We start from the raw sequence: 18,191 nt of genomic DNA on the forward strand, positions 1-18,191 counted from the left end.
TTAAATCTTTGTTGTTTTTTTTAGTTTGCTGCTATTCCCTTGCTACTCAGGTTGAATGCTAAGCTTTTAAATGTAGACAGTTCAATTTCTTCATGCAAACTAAGTTTAGGAAATTAATTTAAGAGGCTAGTTTAACTGGAAGTGCAAAGAAAGCTTTTCTTCTTAGTGCTAGAAGCAGATCAATGGTCCTCGATTGGGATCTGAACACTAACCAGATAACAGCAACGCTTCCGTTTGTGTCACGATGGGTCTAATACTTCTTGCCCACATGCAGAAACACTCACAGAGAGATAGTTAAAGTTTGAAAGATTCTTTTTTTTCCCGTTAAAGAGACAGAAACAGGGTTATCTCAGCTTGGGGGGTCCTTCGGCCAGAACCCCCCAAGTGCAACTGCACAAAGGAGAGAGTGATAAGGCGAGTTCACAGTTGGTGGGGAGAAAAATGCAAAAGACTGAGGCTCTGTTCTTACTTGATCTAGCTGCTTGAGTTGGAGGGTGGTCAGAGGTTCCAGTTTGTGGAGGCCTTGGCTGGTTGAAAGTGGTTGAGTCGTCGGAGGGCGGACAGGTAAGTTTATGGTGGCACAGAGGAGCAGACTGTCAACTGAAAATCTTGATGTGGTTGGAATTCAAAAGAGGTGAGTTGTGGAGCTCTCAGCGTCTCGAGAGGTTTTCTTCCAGGGCTGGAAGGACTTGAAAAATCCCAAAAGATCTGTTGGTTTCCTGCCAAAGATTTACAAGAAAAAAAAAAAGGTAAGAGCATGAATTCACAACAAAGGTTCAACAATTGACTCAGCAAAAGCTCGGAGGGGCTAGACAACCCAAAACAAGCAAACACTTTGGCGAAGAGGTGATGACAGCCAGCTGCTCATATACTCCTCTGAGGTGATGAATGATTCATTGCAGGTGTGGGTAGTTGAGACATGTAGGCAAGCCCTCCAAGACAGGAATAACCAGATGGCACCATCTGGTGGACGAATGGTGGAACTGAAAAAGAAAACAAACTAACCCCACAAACTTAAACCATAACAGTTTGTTTTTTTATTTGTTTATCCATTTATTTCATTTAGCTTTAATTTTCACTCTTAACAGGTATATTTCAGATCTGAGAAGAATACTTACGTACAAGTTCAACTACTAAAAAAAAAGCACAAAGTGGAGACCAAATGTGCTTAATTAATTAAAGTGATGTCAAAAGATGTAAGTAGATACTTTCAGGGCTGGACTTGCCATTGGTAATACAGGGCATATGCCTGGAGGCAGACACCTATTTTTGGGCTGGCCCAAGGCTTTCACAATGTAAACAAAAAATATTTTATATATATAAAAAAAAGGTAAATAAAAAACAAACAAACAGAAAAGTGCATTATTTTTCTATGTTCTCTATTTTGGGCTTTACAATACCAGAATTTTATGTTTTCTTGATTTAATATTTTTTTTTTTTTTATAACTAATCAGACTAAATGATTGGTTCCTCAATATTTAGGAGGCCTTTTTACTGAATAGTTTGGGGGTTAATTTTTTTTTTTTTTTTTTTTTTGCCATATATTTATTTTTAACAGAAGAAGAGATGTGAGAATTTTCTTCTGTCTCCAGTCCCCCCAACTGTACTTATCAACTCATGATCCCTTTTCAGATGTAAATGCCCCATTAGCCCCATTATTGTGGCTGGAGAACCATTCCACCCCTTTCTGTTTCCGTTTTAGCATGGAAAGAATGTTTTAAATATTCACAAATTGAATCCTTAAAGATAAGAATTGTTACATTTTCATAATGTTAGCCTTCTAAATATGATGAATAAAAACAGGAACGGGATACATTGGTTCTACTGTCATCAGATGCTTAATAAGACAGTTACAGAGTGAAGCATTTATTTCAGTTTGACGTTTTTTAAAATATTTTATTAAATGGAAATTTCTATCACCAGAATCAGGTTTATTGCCAAGTAGGTTTGCACTTACAAGGAATTTGACTTGGTGTTGTTGGTGCAGACAAAAAACAAAACAAAATAACAAAATAAGATAGAATATATATATATATATATATATATATATATGTTATTATTAAGTTATTATTTTGCCTTTTGTCTTCATTTTGTCAACTCAACTCCTGAATGCATATTTTTAATTAAGTGCAATCAATCACATAAAGAAAACTTAATTTATCCAGTTTTATTATGAAAAGCATTCTGTCTCATGAAATTGCACAGTTTAATTCACTGTACATGTAGACCTACATGGTTAAATGATTTGGCAGAACAAATAAATGGCTTGGGGATGACTTGTTGACTCCACAACCCCCATCTCTGCATTGAAAATAATGAAAGTATCTATAAGCTTATATTTAGCAACTCAAGGTCTTGTCTCCCATGTTCTACTTCACACAGTAAAAAACTGTGGATTAGCTTGTAATTTGTTCCAATGTTTAGTCAATTTAACTCATTAATTGATCAACTGAGAGTGAGAGGCAGCTTGGAATTGAATATCTCTCACTGAAAGAAGGGGAGTGGTTATATATATATATATATATCAGTGTATGTATATATATATATATATATATATATATATATATATATATATATATATATATATATATATATATATATATATATATCAGTGTATATATATATATATATATATATATATATATATATATATATATATATATATATAGGAACAGCTAAGATACTGCGCAGAACCCTCAAACTCCCAGGCCTCTGGTAGAGGACCCGAGCTTGAGGATGACACATACCACCCCACGAGGGGTGAGAAAACAGTTTTTTTTGTTTTATATATATATACTGATATATATATACTGACCTATTAACCGGAGTGATCAGCGTTCACCTAAACTTCATACATAATAAGCATATTTTCATTGTTTCTTTTTTAACTTCTCATTTTCTTTATATTTTTATCTTGAAATCTCTATAAATGCACTGTATGATTAAAATTATGAAATGCTCTATAAATGATTTAAAAAGGAGAGCAATGTATTAAGATAAAATTTCAGTCTTAGCCCACTGGTGAGTTGTGCCATTTTCAGAAGATGCTGTGGTCACCCCCTGTGGCCTCTGAGGTCCCCTTGGTGCCTGCGGGCTTCACGTTGGTGACCCCTGCTCTACTTTCAATCATTCACCCATTCAAACACACTGACGGTGGTAAGCTACATTATAGCTAGAGCTGCCCTGATGTTCACTGATGGAACAGAGGCTGCCATACACAGGTGCCAGTCGGGCCTCTGACCACCATCAGTAGGCAATACAGGTGAAGAGCTTATAGCCTGAGGACACATCAACAGGGAAAGCCAGAGCTGTGGTTCAAATTGGCAACCCTTTGGTTTCAGGGCGAAACCCTGCATCTAACACCACTCCCGACAACATGAAGATGGTCCTGTTGTTGAAATAAGTCCTCTTCATATATGTCTTAGATTAGATTAGATTAAATGAGCTTTATTGATCTCACAGCGGAGATATTCACTCGTCACATATTGGCATAGAAGTTAAAGAAGGTGCAAACAAGGAGGAAAAGGTACATTAAGAATAAACAATATATATACAGTATATCCAGGTGTATACAGTATATTAAGATAAATAAGGAAAGAAAAACAAAATAAAAAAGTAAGAAATATGGCTTATATACATACATACCAATTCTAGAGCAGCGGTCCCCAACCACCAACCATATATATATATATATATATATCCTTCCTATGGTGTTAGGGTCCCTACGGACCCGTTTTGAGTTTTAGCATGCATAAAAGTACATCATACATTTGTTTTTTGCATTGAAACTTTTTGACTTTGTCAAGGACTTCCATTTTAACAAAGTAAAATCAAATTTTATTTTTTTACTAAATTATAAAGTGCTCTGGTGAAAAAAATGACTTTTGTGGTGTTCGGGTCATTTGTGACCCGGTTACAATTTTTGATTATAAAACAATAAAAAAAATGCCTAAAATGTAATCATGAACACACAATCAACCAACAGGCTCTTCCTCCAACCACTTGAGCTTAATTTAGGGCCTTTTTGTCTTTGCCTTTTTGCGAAAACAAACAAAGGGAGACATGTCCAGGCTTGTCAAGCCATTTGAGTGTAGAGGTGGTGACTTGAGGAGTACACATCGCCAATTCACAGGATGCAACAATAAGGAGAAGATTCACTGTAAATAAAGCTTTGGATCACATCTTTGCTGCAAATGAGGCAGAGGACACACAGGATTTTAGCGATGGAGATGAGCAGGCCTCTGAGAACCGGCAACAATGTCTCTTTGGACGTTTCAGATGATCTCAAGAGTCCTCAGATTTGACAATCGATACACCAGAGCAAAATCTGACAAGCTTGCTCCCATCAGGGATGTTTGGGAGAGATGGGTGCAACTCCTTCCACTGATGTTCAACCCAGGGCCAGAGGTGACAGTGGATGAACGTTTTCTCCCTTTTTGAGGAAAATGCCCGTTCCAGCAATACATGCACAGTAAGCCAGGCAAATATGGCATAAAAATCTGGGCAGCCTGTGATGCTAAAACAAGCTATGAGTGGAACATACAGATTTACACAGGAAAATCTGCAAGCGGCATCCCTGTAAAAACCAAGGAAAACGGGTAGTCCTCGATTTGACTACTGGACTGCAGGGTCACAACATCACTTGTGACAATTTTTTTACATGCTATGACCTTGGACAGGAACTTCTCAGGAGGAAACTCACCATGGTGGGCACCATAAAAAAAATAAACCTGAGCTGCCCGCTGAAATGTGGCTGGTGAAGGACAGGAGGAGTGGACAATCTGGACAAGCTGACTGCCACCTACAATTGCCAGCGAATGACCAGGAGATGGCCAATGGTTGTGTTTTACAACATCCTCAATAGTGTCTGCATACAATGCATTTGTGTTGTGGACCCATATTCACCAAGGGTGGAATTCAACCCAAAACACTAAGTGGAGAATGTTTCTTGAGGAGCTCGTGAATTCCCTTGTCAAGCCGCACATTGAGCAATGGGAACGGGTGCCCCGAGACCCAGCTACTGCAGACTTGGTCAGACAGCTGCAGTGGTCACCAAACATGCCATCCACATCCACAGCAACAAGAAGAGCATCAGCATCACCTTCCCCCTCTGATGCCAGCCCTGCCTCAAGCACTCCATCCATAGCCACAATGCCAGTGAGACCACCTCGCTCAAAAAGAAAGAGGTGTCAGGTCTGCCCTAGCAATATGGACAGAAAAACCTACATAGTGTGCTTCACCTGCAACAAATATATCTGCAAAGAACACACCAAAAGTGTAAATATACACAAATATAAATATTGTATTCAAGTTCTATTGTGTGGGAAAAAAAGACTTGTTTTTGCCCTTTTTTTGAAGTAAATATATACGGGTCCAAAATGACCCGAAACACCATAGATGTTACTATATTTGATAATATTAAAATTAAAATCTTTTTTTTTTGTTGAACATTTATGAAATGTGTTTTAATATCTCTCAGTTGCACTCAGGTAACAGAACAACTGATTATTTTGTTGCCTTCTTCTCTTAAGGTTAATTTGACCACTTTTTAGACATTGAAAACGAGGGGTATGCTGCTAAAACAAAGGCCCAGGGGGCCACAAAAAATATTAAAACCAATCTTTTAATAGATAAGGGAGCCCAATCAGCTAAACAAGCGTTAAGAAAAACATTGGATGATGAAAGATTGTTTTTAGGGTATTTTATGGCTGATTTAATACTCGGGTCCAAAATGACCCGCTAACACTACAGATGGCAGCAGAAAGCTAACACAAGAGGAAGGATATATATATATATATATATATATATATATATATATATATATATATATATATATATATATATATATATACATATATATATATATATATATATATATATATATATATATATATATATATATATATATGATTTATGAACGTCCGATGTTATTTAACATCCTATCTTAAAGCGGGATTTTCTGCGGTAACAGCAACCAAAGCAAAGCTACGGAGCAGACTGGGCAATTCGTGTGTCATTGTCTCCTATTACCCCTAGATGGGACCGGCTTGTTGTTATATTTTTATGCTGTTTGTATTTGATTTTATGCCAGTTGTATCATTTTACTTGATCGTATTTACCCCCGGCCGGTCCGTGAAAATATTGTCTGACATATAGCGGTCTGTGGTGCAAAAAAGGTTGGGGACCGCTGTTCTAGAGTCTCCTCTTATTTAAAGAAAACTGCAGGTAATGTTCATCAAACACATATATCCACCTTGATATGTCTGAAGGGGGTCTCAGCTCAGAAATAGCCATAAATTGAGTTCATTCTCTCAATGTACCCCTTTCTCTGCTGCTTGCTCCTCCAGCAATCTGAACTATCCGATGGATCAGTCGGGATATACTGCAGGATAAAGACAGAGTCACAGTCATAAGATTGTCGAGACAACAGCAAAAACATTTTGAAAGCAGAAAATCTAGTCATCATGTCAATTAACTTATAAGGAAATATTAAATGGGCCCAGCTAGAAGCTAAACCTTTCCACACAGCCTGGAAGAAAAATGAAAAAATCTGAGAATAACGCTATGATCTTGGTTTAGCAGTTATAATCTAAACAAGCAATAGCAGTAGAAATGGTTGCCTTTAAGTAATTGCTTGGCATCTAAAAACTCTTCCAAAGAAGCAGTGAGAATAGCAAAAATCAATTAAGCATTTTAGACATTGTAGAGCGCAAAAGAAGAGCTAAGATGGACGGACGGACAGACAGACAGACATTTCTCACCTGGTTAACGCCTAAATGTTGGGATTTTCTTCTCCTCCTACAATTCCTGTAGTGGTGAAGAAGCTCATATTAACATTTTTTGAGACTTTTGAAGCTAGGCTATACATTACAGGACCTCCCCATTGCGTACGCGCAGTAATCTCATCCACAGTCACTTCTTGTGAGCCATTTGGTATGTGCATTTTTCTACAGGCCAATACAAAACACCTGTTTTTTTTTTGTTTTTTTTTTTTTACTGCAGTGAAGTAGAAATTCAGCCACATACCACCTTAGGGAATAAAGGTTTGCCAAAGTTTATATATATATTTATATATATATATATTTTTTTTTTTTTTTTTTGGAGGGGGTGGGGGGGTCACTGTAAGATTAAAATTTCATGGTTCAGCCCCTCGCGCAAAATTCCAGTTTGCGAGCGCAAATTACTGCACGCAAAATTGGATCTTGATAAATCTGGCCCTATGCCTCTTAGCATCTCGGGCTCAGGAGAAGCTAGCTAGGTTTAAGAGAAGGAAGTATTGGCGTTTCTATTGAGCGTGCTTCTCCAAAGACCTGGTATCTTATATGCAGAGGATGGCAAGTAAATGTTTCCTTTAATTGCCTAATATGAAAGGAGGAACTGAATCTTACTCCAGGCTTTGGGATTGATCAATTGCATTTATGTATATCTAAAATTATTTAAATATCCTTCTCCCAGTATTCTGCACATTCTAATGATATGTTTTTGATTACCAAATTTATGATGGTAAACGTCTGTTTTTTTGCTCATTTTAGAGACACAATAACAGAAAACTTTTCCTTTTTTTTTCAAGTTGACCTTAATCTTGCTATAAACACACTTTAGTAGTTCAAGCATTACAATTCAGTGATTATTTTCAGCTAAAAGATGAAAAGTGTCTCGCTAAATTTAGTCAAAACAAACTGCACCACTGGCCATTCCAAAGGAAGGAAGTTAAAAACCCCTTAAAAAAATATTAGGCAAATCTGATGCAAAAGTGTTGTATTAATTAAAGATTTGTCTAAATTTTCATACTATTACCCATTATCATACATGCAGCCCTGATGATTATTATTACTTACCTGCAGAGGCAGACAACCAGCATGAAGCAACATAAAATCAATCCAATGGAAGGTGATAAAATAAAAAACACATGCCTTGAGAAATTTATACCTGAAAAAAAGAGGTATTCAGTATCATGCAGGGTGATGGTGAACTGTAATGTCATTGCAATTAAATACTATATTGTTATTGTCTCAACAAACCTTGTCTTTCCAAAACAGTTAAATTCCGTGTGTTTCTTTCCAAAACAGTTAAATTCCATGTGTTTTCATGGACGCCCTCTGTATCAGTTATACTACATGTGTAAAATCCTGCATCATTATGTTGAGCTCTGAAGATAATGAACTTAAAAGGCATCTCAGAGTCTATTTTAACTCTTTCGGTTGAGAAATTTGAGAATGTCTGATTTTGACTAATATTCACAAAATGATATCTGCCATCGGTCCAGGTGATTTCCTTGGGGGTATTCCCAGAGATATTGCAAGTAAATGTGACCGGGTCGCCGCTGGACACAACCGTATTAGAATGTGCCGTCTGAGTGGCTGATACTGAAACATACAGAAATGTTGCAGTTAAACTCAGTTCAGTACTGTAGGAAACAATGAGGAAAAATATATATTCACCTTACCTTCAAAGAGACTCTGTATTTTCATCAGATGAATAAGAACTAGAGCTGCTTGCCTCAGACTGAACATGGTGACCATCAGAATATAAAAGCCAGACAGAAACTTTATTGTCTGCTATAGGTGTAAATGCAGAGGAAGTGCTGGGAAGCCAAGTCATAAAAACGTGTCATAAACAAGTCTCAAAAAGCATATGTGTGAGAGTACCAGGAAACAGTTGTCAGACCAGGCAGTTAATGAAGTTTTAAACAATCAAGCTTGATAATGCCCATCTAATTTGAGTGCTCTGAGAATCCTAATGGTTTCTTACTCCCACCTTCTTTTGCAAACTTTGTTATTTTTGTTTTACATGGGTAACCAAGAGAAGAACAACCTCCACTTATATACAGTATCATCCTTTTCAGTGAACTATATAAACTAGCTTCAAATACAGTGAATGCTGACATTAATTCATTGTGTATAATTTATGAGTTTAAACAACTATTTGTGCATTTCTTACCGTGATACTGACGCCGTCTCTGGGTTTCAGTTAATGTTGTTACTTTTCTCACCAGAAATGTGGAACTACTGTATACCAGACTGACCATGATTTCCTTTGTTAACTCTAAGGCCATTGCTGCAATAATTTTCAGCTTCTCAAGCAGTGAAAGAGGAACGAATCTCTAACGCACTGAATGTAAACGGCAGTTAGACCTGACGCTGTATTAACACTGATGTCTCTGTGCAGGAAAGAGCAAACCCAAAACAACCACAACCTTAAAAAAAGAAAACAACAACAAAAAAGAGATATATATTTTTTATCCTAATAAGAAGTTCCCCTAGCGCTTTGAAATGCATTCTGGAAAAGGCAAGTATCTTGTTTTTGGCTGCAATAAACAAAGTGCTCATGCATGTTCTCTCAGTCACTGCAACAGATCTTCCTGGCTCCATTTGTTTTGAAGGCATTGTCACTGCCACATTGCCAAAAAGTTGCCATACTTTGTCTGAAGGAGAGATCTCACCCTTCTTGTCAGTGCAATGTGTATAAAGTGCAAGTGCAAACACAGGTTAGGGGCTGAGGCCTGCTATAGCATATTTGAATTCAAGTGAAATAGCTCTCTGAAAGGTGATAAAAGTAGCAGGTATTAAGGCAAGGCAAGTTTATTTGTGTAGTGCAATTCAGTACAAAGACAATTCAAAGTGCATAAAATAAAAGCAGATGAAAGCAAATAATGGTAAAAACATGATAAAAGCAGGTAGTAAAACAAGTAGAAAAAAGCCACAAACTCATCTAATGACAACTCATTTAAAGAGATTTTATCTAAGCTGTTACTGAGAAAAATCTTTAAAATAGCCTTTTTATTTAACGCTTTATGACTAAAACATGGTTTAATGAGCAGACTGACACCTCAGTGGTGCAGGTCCGATTTATCTATAAGCCTGAAGGCTACTTTTCTGAATTTACTTCGGGTCGGATGTTCCCAAGTAGCTTGGTGGTTGTGACGTCAAGCATATCCATGTTGAATGCATCCGACCTATATGAATCAAAGTGTTACATTCAAGATGTATTTTGTGGATATCAATATCAACACAGACAAATCCTGCAAGGACATTGGTCCTTTAATCATGAAAAGGTTCTTAATTTGACACAAAGCTAACTTAGTAACTGCCTTTTTTTTTAATGATGGTTCAGGTCTGAGTTATCATGACACCAAGATTTCAACCATACGTGGTTTCTAGCTTTAGTAGCTGAAGCTGTAAGCTAACACTATATCTCTCATCCATTGGTCCAAAGATTATTACCTCAGTTTTGCTTTTATTCAGTTGGCAAATTATGGCACATCCACATATTGATCTGTCATAGGCATCAAGCAACAATCTAATGGGTTTACAGAGGTGTCAAGTAACGAAGTACAAATACTTTGTTACTGTATTTAAGTACACTTTTTAGGTTTCTATACTTTACTCCATTACTTATTTTTCTTCCTACTTCTGACTTCTACTCATTACATTTTAACACAAGTATCTGTACTTTCTATTCCTTACATTCTTAAAATAACCATTACTCGTTACTCTTGGATTTGGTTTAATGATTATAAATATTTATTTCACGTCATTGGTGCCATCCGCATCTAGTGAAATCTAGTGTAATTGGATGAGTCATACAACGCTTTAAATTTTAAAAGTTACTTTACACTTTTATACTTTTATACTAAGGGCCGGATCTATCAAAGGTTTGTGTGTATAAAAACGTGAGCTATTTCACTACGCAGGCTAAAAAATGTACAAACTGATCTATCAACAGCGTGCTAAAAGGATTTGGTCTTTAAAACGTGCTAAATAGAGCCTCTTATCTATTTAGTACTTCTTCTGAAATGAATATGCAATATGGGGCGTTTACACGCAAAAGTGCGTCTTGTGGGAGGAGAACATGTAAATATATTAATTTAGCACTCGCAAAGTGATTTATCAAACCTTAAAGCAATTTTGCTAACGGTATCTGACTCTATATTTAACACGTTTCAAAAGAAGGTGCAAATGGTCTGTATGCGTAATTGCGCACACATGGCAGCGGTTATTGTCGCAAGAAGGAGACATCGAAATGAAGCAAAGAGATGCAGAGAATGCATTTTTTCACTCCGTGTGAATATATTTTTGGAATGAACGAGGAAACGATCATCAAAACATATCGTTTATCCAGCATTGACATTTTGGAGCTGTTGGGGGAAGTCTGAATGGATTTGGAGCCAGCCACAAGGTGGACCCAGATACCAGATATCACAAAACTCCTTGCAACATTGCACTTTTTCTGGGTCATTCTGGGTCATTCCAGCGTACGGTTGCAGCGAGAGCTGGGATCTCCCAATCTGGTTTTTCAGAAGTGCTGTCCGACGTTCTAAATGCCATGTCGCCCTGACGCCCTACCGGAGAACCCCGACCTCCCCCCTGCGCCTGTGGAGCAACATGCCAATGCTGCGGGGATGCGTACGCGCAGTAGTCTCATCCACAGTCACTTCTTGTGAGCCATTTGGTATGTGCATTTTTCTACAGGCCAATACAAAACACCAGTTTTTTTTTTTTTTTACTGCAGTGAAGTAGAAATTCAGCCACATACCACCTTAGGGATATATATATATATTATATATATATATATATATATATATATATATATATATATATATATATATATATATATATATTTTATTTTATTTTTTTTTAATTTTTTTTTTTGGAGGGGGTGGGGGTGTCACTGTAAGATGTAAATTTCTTAATGCACTAGTTTGTACAAACTACAAACTACTTTGCCGCAAACCACAAAACGCACAAAACCATCATTTAAATAGGGCGTCTCCAACAGTTTTGCACCTGCCACCAGTTATGCAATCACTCTTGGTAAATCACCCGCAAACCATGGTTCAGTAGCCTGGGTGCCAGTCCGAACTTAGTCCCGCCCACAAGGTTTGAGTTCGGGGAAGTTCGGTCTGGCTCTGCTCCATAGTAGCGCGAGTATTATCGCCCACTGTCAGGCGATCCAATCAAATTGTCAGGGCGGGCTTTATACGATGATGGACAGATGATCAAGAGTAACGTAATCAACCACGTGACCAAAGCGCGCTTGGGTGACAACAATAATGGCTGCCGCTGGAGAGTTTGGGTGAGTAGATTCTGCTATTAGGTCTGTTCTAGAAGATATCGACAGCAATTTAATTTTAAAAGAGGAACAGAGAAACGCGATCAAGGCTCATCTTCTTATTCTAGGCGTGAAACTGCACGCTTTGATTTTTGTGGACAACAACTATGCCTCGCTTAACATACCTCACGCACTCCGTTGCTCTTATTGGTTGTAGGTCTATCCAATTGAGTACACAGGCATTTTTTTTCCTGGTTCGTTCAAAACACGCCCCATAATCACAGCTCTATGGAGCAGCATCAGACTCATATTCTGACTAGAATTGAGTCGGACTACGTCAGGCTAATGGTTCAGCCCCTCGCGCAAAATTCCAGTTTGCGAGCGCAAATTACTGCACGCAAAATTGGATCTTGATAAATCCGGCCCTAAGTAGTTTTTGGAACACATACAGTACTTTTTCACTTTTACTTGAGTAAAGAGGTCAAGTTGATGCTTTAACTTTTACCAGAGTGTTTTTAAACTGCAGTATCTATACTTCTACTTAAGTAACAAATGTGTGTACTTTTGACACCAGTGTGGGTTTATATTCAATTTTAACTACTATATGTTATCTGCATTGTCATGGTTTCTGATATCATTGTGTGCTATAATCTGAGCCAAAGGGAGCATGAGGATATTGAACAAAAGGGGCCAAAAATGGAGCTTTGAGGAGCTGTACATGATTTTCCGGTCCCTAATTTAAAGTTCACTACTGACAAATTTTTTCAGATGCTCTAGTAAAACCAAGTGATCATAGTGCGAAACACTGTACTAAGGTCCTTTAATACCACCACCACTGTGGTTCTTTCACAGTCTCTAATTATAATGATGTCATTGAACATCCTAATCACAGCAGTCTCAGAAGCTACTGGGGTAAGCCCAGACATCTGACTGGAAGACATACAGGTGCTGGTCATAAAATTAGAATATCATGAAAAAGTAGATTGATTTCAGTAATTCCATTTAAAAAGTGAAACTTGTATATTATATTCATACATTACATACAAACTCATATATTTCAGATGTTTATTTTGTTTAATTTTGATGATTACAAATGACAACAAATGAAAATCTCAAATTCATCATATCAGAAAATTAGAATATTGTGAAAAGGTTCAAAATTGATGGCCCCTGGTGCCACACTCTAATCAGCTAATTAACTCAAACCACCTGCAAAAGCCTTTAAATGGTCTTTCAGTCTAGTTCTATAGGCTACACAATCATGGGGAAGACTGCTGACTTGACAGTTGTCCAAAAGACGACCATCGACACCTTGCACAAGGAGGGCAAGACACAAAAGGTCATCGCTAAAGAGGCTGGCTGTTCACAGAGCTCAGTGTCCAAGCACATTAATAGAGAGGCGAAGGGAAGGAAAAGATGTGGTCGAAAAAAGTGTACAAGCAAGAGAGATAACCGCACCCTGGAGAGGATTGTGAAACAAAACCCCTTCAAAAATGTGGGGGAGATTCACAAAGAGTGGACTGCAGCTGGAGTGAGTGCTTCAAGAACCACCACACACAGACGTATGAAAGACATGGGTTTCTGCTGTCGCATTCCTTGTGTCAAGCCACTCTTGAACCACAGACAGCGTCAGAAGCGTCTTGCCTGGGCTAAAGAGAAACAGGACTGGACTGCTGGTGAGTGGTCCAAAGTCATGTTCTCTGATGAAAGTAAATTTTGCATTTCCTTTGGAAATCAAGGTCCCAGAGTCTGGAGGAAAAGAAGAGAGGCACTTCATCCACGTTGCTTGAAGTCCAGTGTAAAGTTTCCACAGTCAGTGATGGTTTGGGGTGCCATGTCATCTGCTGGTGTTGGTCCATTGTGTTTTCCGAGGTCCAGGGTCAACGCAGCCACATACCAGGAAGTTTTAGAGCACTTCATGCTTCCTGCAGCTGACCAACTTTTTGGAGATGCAGATTTCATTTTCCAACAGGACTTGGCACCTGCACACAGTGCCAAAGCTACCAGTACCTGGTTGAAGGACCATGGTATCCCTGTTCTTAATTGGCCGGCAAACTTTCCTGACCTTAACCCCATAGAAAATCTATGGGGTATTGTGAAGAAGAAGATGCAATACACCAGACCCAACAATTCAGAAGAGCTAAAAGCCACTATTAGAGCAACCTGGGCTATCATAACACCTGAGCAGTGCCACAGACTGATCGACTCCATGCCACGCCGCATTGCTGCAGTAATACAGGCCAAAGGAGGCCCAACTAAATACTGAGTGCTGTACATGCTCATACTTTTCATGTTCATACTTTTCAGTTGGCCAACATTTCTATAAATCCTTTGTTTTTATTGGTCTTCAGTAATATTCTAATTTTCTGATATGATGAATTTGAGATTTTCATTTGTTGTCATTTGTAATCATCAAAATTAAACAAAATAAACATCTGAAATATATGAGTTTGTATGTAATGTATGAATATAATATACAAGTTTCACTTTTTAAATGGAATTACTGAAATCAATCTATTTTTTCATGATATTCTAATTTTATGACCAGCACCTGTACAAGCATCTGGTCATAAGGAGCTGAAATGTTATTATCTGAGAAGGTTAGCTATAATAAGTTGTTGTTTTGTCTTTTATATAGCCCCTAGACCTTTTCTAACTTTTTTAAAAGGGTGAATAATAGGTTCTCTTTCATTTCCATAAGCAACATAATGTTCCTGATAAACAAAGTAAAATCAGTCTTATAGCTTGTGAATAGATGTAATTCATGTGAAGATGAATTCTTTACCCCCCTAGTTTTGCTGCAAGACCTGCACTGTCAGTACCCTTTACAGACCTGCACTGTACGGCCTCCTGTACTGTCAGACAAGGCTTAGATTAAGCAATGAGTAGGCCTACTCTGGACTGGTTAAAGCTAATTTCAATTATTTTGAAACTAATTTGTCCCTATTGTATGGTATCTGAAAACAAGGGCCATACACAAAAGATAATAACAACCATAAGAAGAACCGTTGAAGATAATAATATCCTTATTGTTATTTTATTCTATGCTTCTTCTAAGCATAGAAGAAAATAATAACCATAAGGTTTTTGAGAAAGAGGGATGCTTAAGCTGTTTTCAGTAAATACAGTGCAGATACAATTTTAACCACAACTGTCTCACATTTGCAGGTGAGATATTTCCATTCTCAACCATCTGCCACAGGTGTCATATGCTTGATTGTGACCTTTGTTCTTTATTATTCACATTCTTTTATATTGTTTCATATTGTATTGTTATATTACATGGGAAAAACAATTTTTTATTCACAATGCTGAAAAACACTTTTTGTGTTGCTTGTGAGTGAAGGGTGCTCCATGAATAAGTATTATTAGTCATTGTTTTTAACCTTTGAACGTTTGCTTACATTACACTATATATTTTTTTATGGACTATTTGGAACAATGTAAAACCACAACTGTAAAAAAAGGATGCAGAGCTTAGCCACCGTTTTACCCACCAACAGTGCGCCACCATCAAGTAAAGATAAAGGTAAATGTGTTGGGTTACAGGAACAAACACATGCATTACCTACATCTTTCTGTACAAATGTTCTCCTCTTTGTTTCTGTATTTATTTTATCTTAATCCAAGGACCACACTGGTTGGTGTTTTTAACTTTGTGTTTTATCCAAGTAAAACTACTCTAATCCACATGAAAGAGCCTCCACACAATGTGTGTGCACCCTCCACATCTAGTGTTGCAAGTAGGGGCAAGATGCTGCCACTACCTTTATTAAATACACAAAACAATGGCTATGCATGAATAACTAATCAGGCAAATTATCCAGCAGAAAAATTAAATATATTCAAGGAGAGTGTATAAAACCTCATACTTATCATACCTCATGCTTATTCTCAACCATTCTGGTGGTATGAATATAAGCTCTGTTGTATCTTTGTTGCTCAGCTGTTGTGGGATGTGGGTATGGGGTGAATATATAAGAGCTCTAACCATATCCACTCATCAGGTAGAAGTCTGGTCCTATTTAAAACTGAGCAAACAACGAGTTACAACAAGTTACGAAATTGAAATTTATGGTTTATTGGACAAAGAAACACAAAACATATTAGCAATATTTTAAAGAAGTACACTTTTAACTTTTCATTTTCTGCTATGGATTTGGCTCACATTGTTCACCTAAATTTTTACTGGTAGAGCAAATAAATGTCAGCATAATATGCATTTTGAGACAGAAATAAGGTTGTAATAAGAAAAAGAATATTAGACGACAATTATATCATATGATCAGGGTTTCCTTGGACTTTGAAAATGGAAGTGGCACTTCTAAGTGAGTACCCACCTCATGGTCTTCATATAAATACATGCTATTTGAAGGCTTCAAATCAACCTCTTTTTGTCAGATGTTTGGAATAAACATTTAGTTTTTTCCAAACATTAGTTTTCTGACAGTATATGAGACATTAACTGGCCAATGAAGTATTTGAGTAAGTTTAATTCTAAGATCTCTGGTAGGGCTCTGTAGATAGTACAGCTTGGAGCTGTGATTTCAGTCGAGAACAGTAAAGGTACCATGTTAATTAGGTCAGCAGAGGCTTTTTAGTTTTTAAGAGCCCTGCTCTGCACCTGTAGAGTGGAACACTAATGGCAGAGTGCCATGTGTGTAGAAGGAGAGTGTGCACAGTTTGCTGTACTTTGACAAAAGCTTTGTCCAAACATCTGCCCTAACCTCTACGTTATCCCTCAGTCACTATATAGAGCAGGGACTATATAGTGGACATTATAGTGGACTCAGTAAACTGACTGCTCAGACAGATGACTACTACTTTTCTGTCTCCATTGGTCATGTGACTCTGGCCTCCCACGCGGCACCTCCGCCATCTTTGTTTGGATTTTGAGCACAGGTATCATGATTGGTGGGTGGTTGCACTGCAAAAGAGGAAAAAAGGTGCCAATTGTCATGTTCGGCTGAACGTATTTTGCCCACATGCGAACCCAACTCGGCAACAGGGATCAGTTAACTGTTTATTGAGTTGAACCAGAGAAAATGGAAGCAATGGAGACGATGAGGGAACAACAGCACCGGGACCCGTTCAACTTCTGAAAGGAAAGGTAGGTAATTAGACGGGAAAGGCGATCAGGAGAAAATATATAGCGGAACGCGAGCTTACCACCGGACGTGGGGAGGACGGAGCGGACTCAGCGCAGATCGATGGAGTAGGTGGCAGGTGTCCGAGGGACCAGTTGGGCGTGGGTTAGAGGGTGGTCCGAGCAGCTCTTACTTTCCTGTGATCCAAGGTAGCAGGAGAAACCAGACTCGAAGCACCTTGCTTGAAGCCAGGTGAAAAGGGAGGGTCTAGTGGAGACTCAGAACTAGGATTTGGCACAAGAGGAAACCTGGGGACCACAGAGGTAGAAATTAGGGATGGAAGTCAGTTCTCTGTCGAGAGACTGTGCCCTTAGGCGTACCGCTATGGTTAACACTCCGGCATCCTCCTGCTGTCGTATGCTGCTCTAATAGCGCGATCAGAGGCTGCTGAACCAGCCATAGGTGGCCCACCTGTCAACTGCGGACACCTGCGGAGAAAGCAGAAGGGAGCAGAACCGGCAAAAACTTTACAGCTCTGTCGGCTGAGTCCTGACACCACCAAGTGGAAAACCAACTATTTTTCACTGTTGGTCAACAGCAAAGAGGGAACATCAGAAAGAGCTAAATATACATATTGCTAAATCAGGTAGGAATTAGCCAAGAGAAATGTCGTAAATTTAGCTCCACCATTATGAAGTCTCTTACACCTCTCAATTCTGTGGAATCCTCTCATCGCATCTGTTCACACACTTTGTGTCAGCCTATCAATAACTTTATATAGCCTGGGGGATATTTCATCATGACATCAATAAATTGAAAAAACAAAACAGTAAATAAACATTCTCACACAAAAAAATCCCAATCAGGCTTTTTAGAGGCCACACCCTGTCCAACTGACCCTGTATATTTGGTATCAACCCCCCTGCAAAGTGACTTCAGCATGTTACTTCAATTAGCTAATTCTCCCATTAACATTAAGCTGTTATAATGGATATAAATATGAAATATTTTTCTAAATAAAGAAATGGTAAAATTTCAGACCAACTAATAGCT

General features: G+C 38.1%; 2 long non-coding RNA genes across 2 annotated transcripts; both read right to left on the bottom strand.

The window, feature by feature from the left end:
• Positions 1-6,107: 6,107 nt before the first annotated feature.
• Positions 6,108-8,642, bottom strand: LOC119772214. The gene is made up of 4 exons (XR_005279231.1): positions 8,447-8,642; positions 7,839-8,366; positions 6,762-6,807; positions 6,108-6,382 (listed from the first exon to the last, which is right to left on the bottom strand). It is a non-coding gene; the product is annotated as an uncharacterized LOC119772214 (long non-coding RNA).
• Positions 8,643-17,061: 8,419 nt separating this feature from the next.
• On the bottom strand, positions 17,062-17,833 carry LOC119772215. Its single transcript, XR_005279232.1, has 3 exons — positions 17,519-17,833; positions 17,221-17,446; positions 17,062-17,149 (listed from the first exon to the last, which is right to left on the bottom strand). It is a non-coding gene; the product is annotated as an uncharacterized LOC119772215 (long non-coding RNA).
• Between the last annotated feature and the right edge of the window lie 358 nt (positions 17,834-18,191).

Source organism: Cyprinodon tularosa, unplaced genomic scaffold, assembly GCF_016077235.1.
Source record: "Cyprinodon tularosa strain WSP-4 unplaced genomic scaffold, ASM1607723v1 ctg702, whole genome shotgun sequence".
In the NCBI taxonomy this organism is placed as follows: Eukaryota; Metazoa; Chordata; class Actinopteri; order Cyprinodontiformes; family Cyprinodontidae; genus Cyprinodon; species Cyprinodon tularosa.